Consider the following 17,500-nt stretch of genomic DNA (forward strand, 5'->3'; position numbering starts at 1 on the left):
ACACTTCAAAATACAGATGGAAATAAAATATATAGTTCTCAATTTGGCAGGAGTGTACTATACAATTTATAATAAAGTTGATTTATATTAATTGCTAGAAAATTTATGGGCAACAGATTTATTTTAATGGAGTCATTTATTGTCCTAATTTGTTTTATTGATATTAGGATCCGGACATCTTGCTGTTTTAAAAGGATACTCAAGCACAGGGAGATCAGCTCCGTGCTTTGTGACCACCTAGAGGGGTGGGATAGGGACGGGGGAAGGGAGAGGCAAGAGGGAGGGCATCTGGGGCTATATGTATATGTATAGCTGATTCACTTTGATATACAGCAGAAACTAACACAACACTGTAAAGGAATTATACTCCAATAAAGATGTTAAAAAAAAAAAAGTTAACAAACAGCAAATTAAAAATGGATGATTTTTTAATCCATTTACAATCAATTAAATAGTACATTTTGTTTTCTTTTCTTTTTTCTCCTTATGATTGTTGTTTTTCATTGTCGCCCCTATGTCCTTATGCTAATAAATAAAGTTGGTTTCTGCTAAATACAGTATTGAAAATCAAGAAGGAAATACACTATTCTCTTATTCTCCTTTAATTTGAAAATATGTGTATTGGCACCACTATATTGCTTTCAGTTAACGTTAATTTGTGTGTACTTTACATTTTTTTATCAGTCTTGCTAAGGGTTTCTCTTAGTTTCCTGTTGCTGCTGTAACAAATTAACACAATCTTAGTGACTTAAAACACCACAAATTTATTATTTTACAGTTCTGGAGATCACAGTTCAAAATAGGTCCAACTAAGCTACAGTTAAAATGTTTACAGGACCCCATTCCTTCTGCACATTCTGGGAATCCATTTTCTTGCCTTTCTCAGCTTCTAGAGGCTCTCCCCAATCCTCAGCTACTGGCCCCCTTCCATACTTACAGCCTGAAATGAAATCATTCTCACTTTGCTTCCACTGTCACATCTCCTTTTCTGACTCCGACACTTCTGCTTCCCTCGTCTACTCTTTTTCAAAATAAGGACCTTTGTGATTACACTGGCTCACCAGGGTAATTCAGGAAACGCTATGGAGATCCTAACTTAACTGCATCTGCAATGTCTCTTTGCCATGTAAGGGAACATATTCCCAGGTTCTGGGAAATAACACTTTTACAACTTGGGAGGGGGTATTATTCTACTACTACAGAGTTTATCAATTTTATTAAACTTTCAAAGATTAAAGCTTATGGCTTTGTTATTTTTCTCTATTTTATATCTTTGATCTTTGTTCTCATCATTCTACTTTTTATCCTTCTTCTTCCTCTGGGTTTTAAATTTTCCTTTTTCCTTTTTAGAATCTTGAGATGGAGGCTTAGCTTATTGATTTTTTAAACTTTCATATTTAAATGATAAAGTATATCCAAAGACTGTTTTGCCTCAATCATATAAGTTTTGATAAGGGAAATTTCTATTTCCATACTGTCAATAATATATTTTAAATTCCCATTGCATTTTTTTAAAGAAGTGTTAATTTAGACACGTACTGCTAATTCTCAAACACATAAGATTATCTCATTATTCTTCGCGAAAACATTTATTCATTTATGTATGTTCACAGAACATATGATCCTTTGTGACTTATTGAGACTTGTTTTATAGCCCCAAAGACTATGTATTTTAGCTGCCAGATGTAGTATTCTATAAATTTCTGTTAGGTAAGTTAGATAATAATATAGTTTAAAACTTTTATATCTAGAACAGATATAGCAGAGGAGAAAGGGTTAAGAGGTGGGCAAAATGGGTAAAAGGGATCGACTCTGTGGTGATGGATGATAACTACACTTTTGATGATGATCCCGTTGTGTATTGAATTACAGTGTTGCACACCGGAAACTTTTATAATGGTATACATCAATTTTACTTCAATAAAAAATAAAGCTTTTATAGCATTACTGATTTTTTTGTTTTTAATTATGAGAAAATCCTATTTGAAATAGCTGTGGTTCATTGTATATTTTTCTGTAGCTCCTGTTAATTCTGTCAATGTTTTAAATGTATGTTGCTTTGTGTTATTACTGGTTATTTTCTAAATTCAGCTTTTTAATCTTTCACTTTTCAAAGTGACTTAAATTATGCCCATTAGCCATTATTGTAAGTAAAATACCATGTATTGTTGTTTTGTCCTTTGTACTTTAGTTGTCACTCATTCTCCTTCTATTATGTGTTATGTATCCGCAGTGTAGTTTTTTCTTTAAAGAGTTAGTAACTATTTAATATATTTTATAAATATTATTTTATAGTTAAATTCACAATTTCCCTTTCCGGTGATCTTCATTTCTTCCTGCAGATACGTACATCAGTAAATTTGTGCTCATTTTTGTTTGTTTGTTTTGGTTTGGTTTGGTTTTCTTTGTCTTATCTGAAGCGCTATCAACAGTATTCCTTGCAGTCTGGTTCAGCTAGCAACAAATTCTGCCTGTTCTTGTTTATTTGAAAATTTCATTATTTAACCTTAATTTTGGGACAAAATTATTAGTAGATATAAAATTTGGGGGTTACACATTTTTCCTATAATTTCATTAAATATATGATTTTATTATCTCTGGCTTCACTTGTTTCTGATGATGTTAGCTCTCATTCTTCTTATTGTTGTGCCAGAATATAATGTATCTTTTTATTTTCTGGTTAAATATTATTTTCATTTATGATGTTTGACTATGATGTGACTTTCTTTGAATGTATTCTATTTGTGTCTTGCAGAATTTTTTAAAAATAAGTTTTTGTTTTTAGAAAAGATTTTAGATTTATAGAAAAATTGAAAGGGTAATACAGAGAGTTCCCATATACCCAGCCCCGAGTTACATTCTGCACCCATCCTGGATTCCCCTGACCTCTTAAATGATTTTTTTAAATTTGTTTATATTAATATTTACTATTTGAGCTGTAAAGCTCTATGGAATTTTACAAATGCTTAGTGTCATGTATCTGCAATGAAAGTATACAGCATTGTTTTGAAACGCTGAACATATTCCCTGTGTTTCATCATCATTTCTAGCCCTTCTTTAATCTACTGGCCATTACTGATTTACCATGCCTATAGGTTCTGTCATTTCCAGATGTCATATAAGTGGAATAATTCAGTATGTAGACTTTTGCTACTGGCTTCTTTCATTTTACCCTATACATTTAATATTCATCCATATCCTTTCATGGCATTTTAGTTCATTTATTTTTCTTCATTGAATAATATTGCACTGTTTGAATGTACCACACTTTGTTTATCCATTCATCTATTTCTCTCTTGATTGTCTTTGTCCCTTGTGAAATACCAGTTGATTGCATTTCTGTGCATCTCCTTCTGGGCTGTTTATATGGTTTAATTGATCTATGTGTCTATTCTTGAGCCAATATCATGCTCTCTTGATTACTGTAGCTTTATAGTAATTCTTGAAATCAGGAATTGTTAGCACTACAGCTATGCTGTTACTCTTCTATTATTGTTTTGGCAATTTTAGGTCTTTCTCCTTTCCACATTAACTTGATATTAGTGTGTCAATATCAAGAAAATAGCTCACTGGAATTTTGATTGGAATTGCATGGAATATATAGATACAGTTAAGAAGAATAAACATCTTAATAATATTGATTTTTCCAGTCAGTATACACAGAATAACTCTTGATTTATTTAATCTTTGGTTTCTTTTATCAGCATTTTATAGTTTTGCACATATAGTTCCTATACATATTTTGTTAGATTTATATTTAAGTACTTCATCTTTATGGTACAATATACATGGTATGTTTTTTTTTGTTTTTAATATTAACTAGAAATTTATTTTATTTATTTATTTTATTTATTTTTGGCTGTGGTGGGTTTTTGTTTCTGTGCGAGGGCTTTCTCTAGTTGCGGCAAGCGGGGGCCACTCTTCATCGCGGTGCGCGGGCCTCTCACTATCGCGGCCTCTCTTGTTGCAGGGCACAGGCTCCAGACGCGCAGGCTCAGTAGTTGTGGCTCACGGGCCCAGTTGCTCCGCGGCACGTGGGATCTTCCCAGACCAGGGCTCGAACCCGTGTCCCCTGCATTGGCAGGCAGATTCTCAACCACTGCACCACCAGGGAAGCCCAACATGGTATGATTTAATTTCAAATTTCATTGACTTATTAAATGTATGTGTGTTTATATTTATATGTACGGTATATATACAAAATACATATATATGTATGTATAGCATATACACAAGAATATATACTAAACCATGAATCCTGTGACCTTGTTATAGTCCTTTGTTATTTCCATAATTTTCCAAAATTGTATTTTTCTGCAGAGACAATCATGTCTTCTGCAAGTATAGACAGCTTTATTTAATCCTTTCCAAGCCAAATACTTTCTCTTTTTTTTTCTTTCTTGTTTTAATGTACTAGCTAAAAATCTCAGTAAAACGGAGAGTAGGAAGAGTAAAAGAGAATATCTTTCGTTTTTTCTGGATTTTAGTGAGAAAGTTTTCAACTTCTTAACATGATATATAAATATTTTTATTTCACGTAATGCTTGTGTCTGGTTTTGGTATTATGGTAATGCTGACCTCATAGAATGAGTTTCCTCAGCTTCTGTTTTCTGGAAGGGAATGTGGTAATTGGCACCATTTCTTTTGATTTGGTAAAATTCACCGGTGACTATCTGAACTGAAGGTTTCTTTTTTGGAAGGTTTTTGATTATTGATACAATTTTTTTTTAATAGATATGGGCCTGATCAGATGACCTGTCTCTCCTTGTGTAAGTTTTAAGCATTTGTGTCTGTGAAGAAATCATTCTGTTTCATCTAAATTATAGAGTTCTGCTTGTTGTTCTTTACTGCCTTTTTAACATTCATGAAACAGGTCAGGATGACGTCTCTTTAATTTCTGATATTGGTAATTATTTTTTCTTTTCTTTTCTTTTTCTGTTAACCTGGCTAGAGGTTTATCAGTTTTGCTGGTCTTTTCAAAGAAGTTTTTGGTTTCATTGATTTTCTCTACTAAAGTTTTCAGTTTCAATAACTTATGCTCACGTATGTATTATTTCTTTTTACTTTCTGCTTACACTAATATTAAATTGTTCTTCATTCTCTAGTTTCCTGAGGTGGAGCTCAGATTACTGATTATAGATCTTTCTTCTTTCTGAATATATGCACTTAATTTTCCTCTCAGCACTGCTTTCTCTGTATCTACAATTTTTTTTAAATTTTTATTTCTATATAATTGCTTTTTAAAATTCCTCTTGAGACTCTTCTCTGTGATCCACATGAGCTTGAGAAAAATGTATATTTTATTGTTGTTGAGTGGAGTATTCTATAAATGCCAATTATATTAGTTTGATTGCTATTACTGTCCAGGTCAAGTCTATCCTTACTGATTCTGTACCTACTTGATCTATCAGTTTTTGCTTCACATATATTGAAAGCTTGATGTCAGATTCCACAACTTTAGGAGTTTTATGTCTTTTTGGAGAATTGATACTTTTATTAATATGTAATGTCCCACCTTTTCCTTGGTATTTTTAATTAAAAAAATTTTTTTTTTAACATCTTTTTTTTTTTTTTAAACATCTTTATTGAAGTATAATTGCCTTACAATAGTGTGTTAGCTTCTGCTTTATAACAAAGTGAATCAGTTATACATATACAATATGTTCCCATTTCTCTTCCCTCTTGCATCTCCCTCCCTCCCACCCTCCCCATCCCACCCCTCTAGGTGGTCACAAAGCACCGAGCTGATCTCCCTGTGCTATGCGGCTGCTTCCCACCAGCTATCTATTTTACATTTGGTAGTGTCTATATGTCAATGACACTCTCTCACTTCGTCTCAGCTTACCCCCACTGGAATGGTTTTGACCCAGAAAGAATGTCACCAATAAACAGTCTCAGTGTGAAACAAGATAGAGAACAACCCCTCAGGGAGCTCACTGTAAGGCTGGAGGCAAGGCCCCTCCTACACTTTTCTTCACTCCCACATGGAGCAAAAGACTCAGTTATGTGTTTAGTCCAAATCTTGTAAAGCAGCACTGGCTGTAGGGGCTAACCCTGCCCTTTGTTTCCAGGTGTCCCAAGCTGATTCTTAAATCAGCCTTGTTGAAATTAATATGCCTACTCCAAAGTTTTTAGTTTAGTATTAACTTAATATGCCTTTCGTATTCCCTTTACATTTTTTGAATTATTGGAATTTATTTTTAGAATAGTTTTGAGCTTGCAGAAAACTTGAGCAGCATGTTCAGAGTTCCCATATACTCCCCCTCCCACTCCTTCCCTTGCCCTCATTATTAACATCTTGCCTTGGTGTGGTAAGCACGTTAAAATTGAACCTACATTGATACATTGTTATAAAATAAAGTCAGTTATTTTAAGGGCTCACATTCTTTGTGATCTACAGTTCTGTGGGTTTTGTCAAAGGCATGATGTTATGTACCCACCATTACCACCACATCATGTGGAATAGTTTTACTGCCCTAAAAATCCTGTCTGCTCTAGCTGTTCATCCTTCCCTCCTCCCCTCCCCAATCCCTGGCAGATTGTTCTTTTTTTCACTGTGAATATGATAAATTCCAGATTTTCTCCAAATATATTATGGCAGATTATACTCCAACACATGGAAGGGAAGTATTATCACAGTAGTTTTTTTTCAAATATAATCAGACTGGGTTTATGCCTCTCCTACAAAGATTGATAATAATAAAAGTATATTGTCTCTAACACTTGTTCACCTGAGTTTGGATTATATAAGAACTACTGAAATAGGCCACCAATCTTCCAACTCTTGTGCTAGAAAGAGCCTCTTTTTTTTTTTTTTTTTTTGTCTAAACCATACTAGCCTCTAATGAATTCAGCCAATTAAAGGAACTAAAGGTTTCTTTTCTCATTGTTCCTATGATCTATATACTCTGTGTGCCTACAAGATACCAGTATTAAGAGTTCATTCCTTGCATATTCTCTGTCCATCACCACTGCCCTATGCTATGAGGAAGTGCTTCTTCTCCACCCCTCACTTGGGTTACAGAAGGATTAGTCTGTATAACCACTTACTCTAGGCTAAGTGAGGTCTTTGAGTACCTCATAAGGCCTCTTTAGCCATAGTTCTTGATGCTCTGGACTTATTGGCATGTTCATAGGAGTTTTTGTGGAAATGTAGTTACCTGGAAGTGCTGAGGTGTTTGTTCGCTTTTTTGAAACTTGAGTAACGTAAACACCTTGTTCTTCTGCTTAATCCCCAAGGATTGACATGGGGATGGTTCAATTTCTCCTTTTAGTATATTCAGTAGACTAATGCAGCAATGTGCTGTGTTCTCCTTCAATAGTCCTTGTTGCTCCCATTTACTACCCACATGGTAAGAAAGCTGTCCTACATGTTTATCTCAAACTTACATGGAGAAATTTGAGAAGAGTCAATTAGTAGAACCATCCATAATGTCAACTACTCGTAAGGGTCTATAGAGGCAAACATAGATACATATATCCATGTCTGTCTGTCTATCTATCTATCTATCTATCTATATCTCCTCTGGAAATTTTTTTCCGTGATACATTAGTTGGTGGGAACGAATTTTTCATAGAATATGTAAAGGCCATTCTGTGTGTACATGTTTGTATATATTTCATAATTTTCCATGTATATGTAGATAGAAATCTACACACCAAAGTTCTACTTCATTTATGTAATTATTAAGGTTATTTTTTATAATGAAATGTTAAGATTTCAAAGAATTTTTATCTCCTAATTTTCTCCCAAATATTAATTGAATTACATAGGGGAACATGTAATCTAAATTCCTAAATAGTTATATCAATATTGATGCTAATTTTCAACGCTTTTTTCATCAAGTGTATATATTAATAAGATGTGTGAAATTTTTAAATTCTAGTAATAGCTTTAGGTATAGATTTTTTTTTTTGATTTCTATGTGTGTGGTGTGTTTTATTATATATTAGTCTCTTAAATCAAATAGAAAACAAAAAGTGGAGCTACAAACCAAAGTTACAACAGTATTAGCTTTTCTCATCGCCCGTCTATCTACTTTTGCCAGAGGTCTTTATTTCTTCATACGGCTTTGAGCTACTGTGCAGTGTCCTTGACTCCAACCTGAAGAACTCCCTGTGGCAGGCGGGTCTGGTGGTTAAGAACTCTCTCAACTCTTGATTAACTGGGAATGTCTTGATTTCTCCCTCATTTTCGAAGGAAAGTTTTGCTAGATATAAGATTCTTGGTTGACGGATTCTTTCCTTCAACACTTGAAGTACATTGAGCCATGCCATCTGGCCTCCGAGGCTCCTGATGAGAAATCTGCTCATGACCTTCCTGGCAAATCTTCTCTCAGCTTCATAGAACTTTCATAATGTACCTTATCGTGTCTTATGCAGCAGAACATTTTGTATAGTATCGTGAAGTCAGTTAAGTTGTAACATTATTTTGAGACCAGAATTTAAGGAAAAGGAAATGAATATTTCAAGTGTAGACATTATGAGGTCTTTAAAATTATTACAGATTTTCAAACTAGAAATAAAAAGGCCACTGGAAGTATCCTACAGATTTTAATTTATAACAAAGTGAATACCAATATCTAATAACACACGTAAAGAAAAATTTCTTTGGGATCCTTTTTCCTAAGTGTAAAGGGGCCTTGAACTCAAGAAGTGAGAAAACCCCTGTGGTTTACCCCCAGCTGTGATGCGTCCATTTCTTGCTCTGACCTCAGAGTGCACCACTGTGATGTACTTCACAGAGCCCTGTAAAAGGGGCAGCTGGGCCCAGGTTTTTGGTCCTTAGAGCCCAGGAAGCTGCTTTTGGTGACCTGACGGCCTTGGACCTACAGTTAGCTTGTTTTTTCCTTGTTTCTGCCATTTTGTTGATTTATTTTTCTCTTTTCTCTACTCTTTCTTATCTTTCTCATTTTTCTTTCTTCTTTGCCTTTTTCTCATTTTTCTCTCTTTATCATTTCTTTTAGTTTTAAATTTTTTCTTCTCAATTTTTTGGTGTTTCTTTTCCATTTCTTCTGCTTTCTTTTCTTCCTTTGTTCTTTTTCTCATTTGTATCTTAATTTTAGTTAGTATTGCTAGATTAGTACAGTTAGCATAGTCAGTACTGTTGGTATAGTTAGCATAGCTGGTGTAGTTAATACTTGATTAGCATAGTTAGTGTAGTTAGTGCTAGTTAGCACTGTTGGTACAGTTAGCGTAGTTAGCGCTGTTAGTAGAGACAGCACACTTAGCACTGTTAGTACAGTTAGCATTGTTAGTTAGCGTAGTTAGCGTTGCTAGGTAGTGCTGTCAGTCAGTGTAGTTAGCAGGTCACCATGATGCAGGGCCTCACAGCCAACCCTGCTGACAAGAAGGCTCATATTGATGGCTTTGAGATCCTCCGCACCATTGGTGAAGGCACCTTCGGTAAAGTGAAGTTGGCGCGGCACATTCTGACCGGGACACAGGTGGCTCTCAAGGTGATTAAGAAAAGGCGTCAGAGCGTCGCAAGTGTCCAGGCACTTTTCCGGGAAGTGTGCGGTATGAAGCTCCTGAATCACCCCAATATTGTAAAACTGCTGGGGGCGATTAACACAGAGGAGGCATTTATTCTGGTGATGGAGTACCTCAGTGGGGGGGACATGTACCACTATTTGAAGATCCATGGCCGTATGACAGAGGTGGAGGCCCGAGGCCCGTTCCAGCAGCTGCTCTCCGCCCTGCAGCACTGCCACCAGAGGGGCATCGTGCATCGGGACCTGAAGCCACTGAACCTCCTCTTTGATTCCAAGATGAATATCAAACTTACAGACTTTGGCCTCAGCAACAAGTGTGATGACTCTGGACAAATGGACACAATCTGCGGCACACCCCCTTACTGTGCCCCGGAAATCTTCCTGGGGCAGAGCTACAGCGGCCCTGCGGTGGACGTGTGGAGCCTGGGAGTAGTGCTCTACACCATGGTAACTGGGTGCCATCCCTTTGTGGGAAAAGACTACCAGGAGCTGCGGAAGCAAGTCCTACAAGGGAAATACCACATCCCACCTTATCTGTCTTTGGAGATAAGGGATCTATTACAAAAAATGATTGCCCTCAACCCCAGTGACAGAGGCACCTTACCTGACCTCATGAGTCATGCTTGGTTAAACATGGGCCAGAAGGAGCCACTCCAGCCACCCTGTGAAGAGGACCTGAAGGTGACAACGGTGACGACTCCGGGCTTGACTTGCGACCAGATCCAGGATGCTGGAACAGGCAGTGTGAGCGCCAAGAAACCCCAGGTAGGGGCCTCCATCGTAACTGTGAGGCCCTTCTGTCGCGGGGACCTCAGCGGCAGTGAACTTGAGCCTTCTCAAAGCCCTGTGGTGTCCCCCCTGAAAAGCAGGTGGCTCTACCAGGGAGAAAACGTGCAGCTGCAGGAAGACCAGCAGGCGGGGCAGAAGACCGGTGAGTCTGCCTGTCCCCCACCCAGCCTGGAGGCGAGGACTGCCACCCCCAGCCCAGCCCCCCAGTGTGGCACTGGGACATCCCCCTCTACCAGCAGCAGGATTGGAGCCCCAGAGGGAACCAGCTGCCCCCCGGGTGTGTCCAACACTGGAGGGTCCTCCCACACTGGGCAGCCTGAGAGTGTGTCCTCATCCACTCCCTCTGGCCACAGCCAGAAAAAGCAAGGGGTGGCTAGGAGAATCTGGAACTTTGTTTTGAAACATCTTTGTTGCAAGCTGCCCAGCAAGAGGCGTCATAATAAAGTGAGCCCATGTGAACCCCATGCATGACCGAGGCAGGAAGGTCAGGCCGCCGCGCTCCCTGGGGCCCGGTCCAGTGGAAGATGAGGGTGTTCTCTGCGCGGCCTTCAGAAGCATCGTATCCAAGACCCTGGCCAGCTCAGAGGATGGTCCGGAGCAGCCCGGGCGACCGAAAGCGAGGCCACCGTGGCTGCAGGTCTGCCCCTCAACCCCCACCTGGGTGAAACTTCAGAGACTGGACTGTCATTCCTGGGTCACGTCTCCCCTCCCCCACTCTTCTGTCTTCCGTGTTGGTGGGGGAGGGGGATAGTTCTTGTTCCAAGGACTCCTTGGTTCTTCCAATTCTAGTTAATAAACTTGATGCTCGGGCTTCCCTGGTGGCGCAGTGGTTGAGAATCTGCCCGCCAATGCAGGGGACACGGGTTCGAGCCCTGGTCTGGGAAGATCCCATGTGCCGCGGAGCAGCTGGGCCCGTGAGCCACAATTACTGAGCCTGTGCATCTGGAGCCTGTGCTCCGCAACAAGAGAGGCCGCGACAGTGAGAGGCCCGCGCACCGCGATGAAGAGTGGCCCCCGCTTGCCACAACTAGAGAAAGCCCTAGCACAGAAACTAAGACCCAACACAGCCATAAATAGATAAATAAATACTTTTAAAAAAAAACAAAAAAAACTTGATGCTCCAGAAAGATGTATCACACCCTGCTTTGCATCTGCTGTGATGTATAGTGCTCAAGGAGACACCTAGAAAGACAGAAGCTGAGAGATTGGAGTGTGGATGCACAAATAGAGTTACTAGGAATGGGAGAAGTACAATTTAAACTCAGTTACTGGGGCGCACACTTCCACTCCAGCACAATGCAGTGCTTTACATGTTTACATGGCCCCAAGGTATTATAGGACACATTCCCATTAGCTCTGTTGCTTCTGGGCCGTGCTCAGGAACTAGGTCAATACAGATGCTCCTGGGTGGGGATCCAGCGTCCACATTGCTCAGTTCCATCCTTTTCCATAAGCCCGAGCTCACCCCCAGCCTCCTCCCCACAAACAGGTGGAGGTCAGCTCATGACTCTCACAATCCTCAGGTTCTTCCAACCTGCTTTGATCCTTGGGGAAAACCAGCCAATTGTTGGCTTGTCTTTCCCAAAGTTATCATCCTCTTTATTTCTAATGTGGAACACCTACCTCTTTATTCAATTTCAGATTTTATAAAATACTGGAAAAGTCTTTGGCTTTAAGCTGCTTTTTTCTGCTTTCCTACAACAAATGTCCACTGAGAAAGAAAACAGAAAACCATTATCTAATTGAAATTGTAGGAGCAAATATATGTAGAAAAAATATATATACCTTAATACTGTCCCATTTGTATACGTATTTCTGATCAGTGCCATTTGTATAGCTTCACTATTAATTGTCAATTCCTTTGGGGTAACCTGGAGTCCCTACTGACATGCAAACATTCTCTGAGAAAACAGCACTGCTATTACCACTTAACTATGCTTTAAGGTAAATTAATTTGTCAGCTTTGTTGGTATGACCACTGACAGTCACTAGACTGCAGCTCGTTAAGATTGGTTATAAAATGTGTTTTGCTGGAGGGCGGGGGAGAGGAAGTTTCTGAGCCCAGTTGATATTCTCAGACTAATTCACAGTGTGGTCTTGGGGGCTGTTCCTGTCTCTGGAATAGAAGCGGCCAGAGAGTGAAGAATTACAAGAACATTTACTTCCTTCATTTCCTCTTTAGTTCTAAATATATCTCAATGTCCAAAAATAAAAGGCTATGTAATATATTTCCAGTTTTTCTTTATGAATAGGATCAGTAAATAATTAATAAAAGCAAATTAAAAGTGAACTTGTCACAAAGGGAACAATCCTTTGTCTGACATTAGTGAACAGCCTGGTTTTTAATATAAAATATTTTATAAAAGAAAATTATGCTGAGTTGCACTCAGGGTAATTAACTTTTCAGATGCAATAGCTTTAAACTATTTATGTTGCTTGAGAATAATTACTTGTAAGCAATTTGTTTCAATTTTATAAACTAGGGCCAGTTATTATAGGTATTACAGAAGCAGTAATTGCTATTCAGCAGGGTGACGCTTTGCTCTGTCCTCTCAGCGACTCCTGGTTGGAGATACGGGGGCACAGGACGGTAGGGAATTTGTAGCTGCTTTGCTTTTAACATCATTGTGTTAAGGCTGCAAGAGACTAGCTTATAAACTATGAGAGTCAGGCAAAGAGTTTGAACCTACACTATAAAATCCTGTAGTTCTACCCTCTTTACAATATCTGGCAAATCATTCATTTCACTAGGTTTATAGAGAGCCATTTAGGAAAATGAAATGGGTATCCTATGGGTAAAGATCTAATGTCTAGTGCAACCTAGGGCATTATAGTGCTACCTTCCAGCTCTTCTCTCCCAGTGTCTTATACTGGAGTTAGTGATGTGCACATATCTATTCATAGTTCCTCATTCCAATGAACTGTAAGGTCTTGAAATTGAAGGCATGACTTAGCAAAACTTTTTTCAAGGAGCAGGCACACAGAATATGAGTGCTGATTACATTTCATAATTAAATTCATTTTTTTTCTAATATAAACATTGAATTTCTCCTTAGCTTTCATACTAAGAAGACTTAATCACAATTGAGAGAAAGACACAGCTAAATCAGCAAGAGGGAGGCAGGAGGTCCTTAAGGACAATCCCTATTATTAGTTAGTGGTGGAGCTGAGGGGGGTCTGTATTCCAGTGATGTTTGTTTTGGTTCTGTTTTTATCCTCATAATTGTGTATCTGAGCAGCAACCCCCTGATTGGTTTTGTATTGGTTATTAATTATTTACTAATTATTAATTATTAATACAACCTCTGTATATATTTTGTAAAATTTATCTATATTTTATGTTATTTATTAGATAAAACTTTTTGTAATCTTGTAAAAAACATTAGCAAGGGTTAAAATGATCATCCAATTTTTTTTCTCTATAGTAAATATAACAGGGACTTTTGGAAGAAAGAACCATTTTAATGTGTGTAATCTTCCTAAACTGTATATGTGGGAATCCATATGAAAATGCCAGGCTGGCCAAACCTACTAGATACATAAATACATACTCGTTAAAATGTTGAATGATGGTTCAAAATCATGGCTCAGTTTGGAACCATGACTAGAAAGAGCTAGGAGAATGGCAGTTAGATAAATACTTAGTATTTCTAAAGGGATGTGGGACACAGTACCTCTTAAACATGGCATGCCCAAGAGTCACATGAAAAGGAATTGTAGTAAAGGGGTTTTGACTCTTCAATTCTCATTCAAGATTATAAACCAACTCTGGAATCATATGTGAACCATACCTAATCCTTGCTTGTTGCTCAACCTATTGTGTCTAACTCTGAGAAGCAGATTTCAGAGGGACAAAGGGAAAGAAGTTTGCAACACTAGGCCTATGAATTAAGCCCTGCTTAGTTCTCCTCTTTGATTTTACTGTGTACTGATATAGTATACGTCAAAGCATTTTATATAATCTGCACACCAAAGAATTCACACTGAAATGTGGTTATGGCACTAAAAATATCTTGCCAAAAGCCATTCTCCACAGAAGAGGAGTGAATGTGTGTTCCCAAACTTAACTTAAAGTGATAACTTGATAAAATCCTTTGAATATCGGATGTGACTGGTGTGTAAACTAGATAGTGTCCTATTCAAAGATGCTTCAGGGTGTTTCCTGAAATAGATGTACTTATTTGGATTGGCTATATTTTCTGTCACTCCCTGTCTGAATTACAGGAAGTGCCTCATCATTAGGTGACCTGATTTGACCCCAGTTCCTCTCCCACAACTTCTCTATATGGTAGCCAGAATTGTCATTAACAAACAGAAGTTCAGTCTTTCTAAATTAGCTCCCATTTCACTCTGAATATAAACCAAACTCTTCAAAATGACTTAAAAGCCCCACATGATTACCCCTCCCTTAGTTCTCAGACATCTCACATCACTGAGATGCAGCAGGAGCTCCGGTTCACCTTCTGCTTCTCCGGTGACACTAGCTTCATAGCTTTCTCCAAACATACCAGACAAGTTCCACATTTAGGATTTTGCTCTGACTCTGAATGGGTCAATTTTCCCCAAATAGCTTCATGGGTGAAGTCCCTCACTTCTTCAAATTTTTGGCTCAACTATCACCAAAAGGAGGTCTACCCATACCAGCCTAAGTAAAAGTAGAATCCACCCCCAGGCCCCGCCTACAATTGAAAACCCTTTCCTTGTTCTTTCATTCCATAAGGCTCATGGCCTTTTAATGTAAAATATCATTTATGTGTCCATGTTTATCATTATCTGCTGCCCCATCGCTTCTAGAATATAAGCTCCACAAAGGCAGGCATCGTTGTTTGATTCACTAAAGTATCTTTGGAAAGTGAAATAAAACCTGGCTCATTGTGGGCCATCAATACATTTTTTTTTTTTAAGTTGAATTAAATGAAAAGGAGACAGGAACAAATCATGTTTTGGCCTACATGTAAATGATAGCATTAAATTGTCAATTGTCCTTGGAAACAATTGGAGAAAAGTTAGAAAATCTTTTTTTTCCCCCCTTTAAAAATCAGCAAATTGTATAGAATTGAGAATTTACCTTGGAGCAATTTAGAATCCATGTGTTGTTTGAATTTTGACTAAGCAATGTCTTTAAGTTCACCAAATTAATCAAGCAAACAAACCTGAGTCTAAATGCAGACTTCCTTACGAAGTACATATTAAATGATCTTACAAGTATAGGAGGGAACTGCTCCCAGGAGTGGGGTTGACCGGTGTCAGAAGCTAATAAAGGTTTGAATATTAAAATAAATAGAATTAAATTAAATTAAGCCTTAATGATCATGAACAATGAAGTAAGTTTCCAATGCTATATATCAGAAAGACCTTCCTAAGAAAAAATGTCATTTGATTAGTTTCAATAAGCTTTATTATGCTCAACAAATCAAGGGATGATCTACTTAATTTTTCATATTAAAAGTTTGTAATTTTCATCTAGTTTAATGTTCACAGGCTTTCAGAATTTTTGTTCACTTGATATTTTTTAATTAAATCCTTAGGTTGTGAAGTTTTTCCCTTAAAGTAAAATCTTCCTTGCATTTTACAAATAAAAGTTACCTGTTGCAATATTCAAATAACATATATTATGCCTCTGCTCCATCAGCATATTGACAGATTTGCTGCTGAGACATAATGGGTTGTTCTCTTGGTTAAGTCTTAAACTATACTGAGTATTACCTATGAAAAACTGCGAGTAGTGATTTGATAGAATGTCCTCACCTTCTTTTTCCTGTCCTTTATGTTTCATTATGAGGAATTGAAATATAACCCTAAGCAAGACCCCGTTGCAAAATCATTCCTTTCCCTTTTGAGTAATGATTTTCTGGTAGTGAAAATGTGAAATAATGAAAAGGTTAGAATATGCTTTAATTCATTCTTGCAAAGGTTATGATGACATCATTATTTGGGTCAAAATCAAATCATTGCTTCCATTCTTCATATGTTAGACAGATTAGTGTCAGATAAATACAGCATAGTATTTGTGTCAACACTTAAGGATAATATGTTATTGTAAACCTTTATTAATCTTAATGACTTTCAAATGTACCTCGTGCTTGAATATTTATTTCTTTAAATGTCAACTCACCTTTTAAGCTATTGCTCATGTAAAACAAAAAGCAATCTACCTAGACTCAGGAAATGTTTCTCATGCGGCTGTTTAAACATAGCAACCAGGATGTAAAGAGTTTGAAAATCAATTACATGCTTTCAGAATCTAATCAGCAACACTTGATTGGAAGTATCAACCCACAAGTACAGAAAAAGGAAATCGCTTCAATAAACGTCACTGATATTTCCTAGCATTTTGTACTTCGGTACCAACAGGAAGCTAAGAAATGTTGCTAGGATGTTAGCGTCAAATGTTTCAGCCTTCATGACCATTCATTTTAAATATATTTAATTCATTCAAACAAGTAAGGATTAGCATCATAGTAAACTGTCACCAGTCTATGAATAAGCAAGTACACCTATGTCTCTTACCCCCCTGGGACAATTACACCCTCTACATGGGTCTGTATTATTATCTCTGAAACTTTCCAGTTGCATTACTGTCACCCATGTGCTTGAAAATCCAGGTTTACTGTCAAACCATAATAATACAAAGAGACTCAATCTTTTGAACTGTAAAATATATTAAATCTAATAATAGGCATGAAGAAAAAAATCCACACCACATGTCAATTAAAACTTCCTAATTTGAACATATGTATGGTACATTTCTATTAAATTTTTGTTTGTTTTCTCAAAGGATTATTATGTTCTGTGTACTTAAATCTAAAATGTTGCTATCTCACAGTCTTAATAAATAATACTCTATGGCTCCTTATTCACTTTAAATGATTTTTAAATTTTAAAACAGATTAAATGTTTAATTTTATTTTTATTACTATTTTTTATCCTGGAGGGACACTTGAGAAACTGGTCAAGTCTCAGAAAATCTCTATGTTAAAAAAAAAATCTCTATAGAACACTATACCTAAGAATGATTAGTAATTGTAGATATCATAGCCTGCAAATAATTTTCAATGATCTTTTAATTAGACAACATTTTCCTCTAGGTCTGTTTATTTTGGCCAATGCATAAATTCTAGTTTTATATTTAGTTTTCTCTTGTCTTCCCACAAAGAACACCGACTCTAATGAAAATTATTAATGTAGGAATAGGAAATTGCAGCTTCTTCCTCCCT

The 17,500-nt window shown here is 37.3% G+C and overlaps 1 long non-coding RNA gene across 1 annotated transcript in view; it reads left to right on the top strand.

The window, feature by feature from the left end:
* LOC309621688 overlaps positions 1 to 17,500 on the top strand; it is a 253,188-nt gene that overhangs the window by 63,778 nt on the left and 171,910 nt on the right. Inside the window, exon 4 of the long non-coding RNA XR_014240159.1 lies at positions 3,971 to 4,125. This is a non-coding gene — a long non-coding RNA (uncharacterized lncRNA). The remainder of the gene's footprint in view (positions 1 to 3,970; positions 4,126 to 17,500) is intronic.

The sequence above is a fragment of the Balaenoptera borealis genome, assembly GCF_965194805.1.
Source record: "Balaenoptera borealis genome assembly, contig: HAP1_SCAFFOLD_847, whole genome shotgun sequence".
NCBI classification, from domain to species: Eukaryota; Metazoa; Chordata; class Mammalia; order Artiodactyla; family Balaenopteridae; genus Balaenoptera; species Balaenoptera borealis.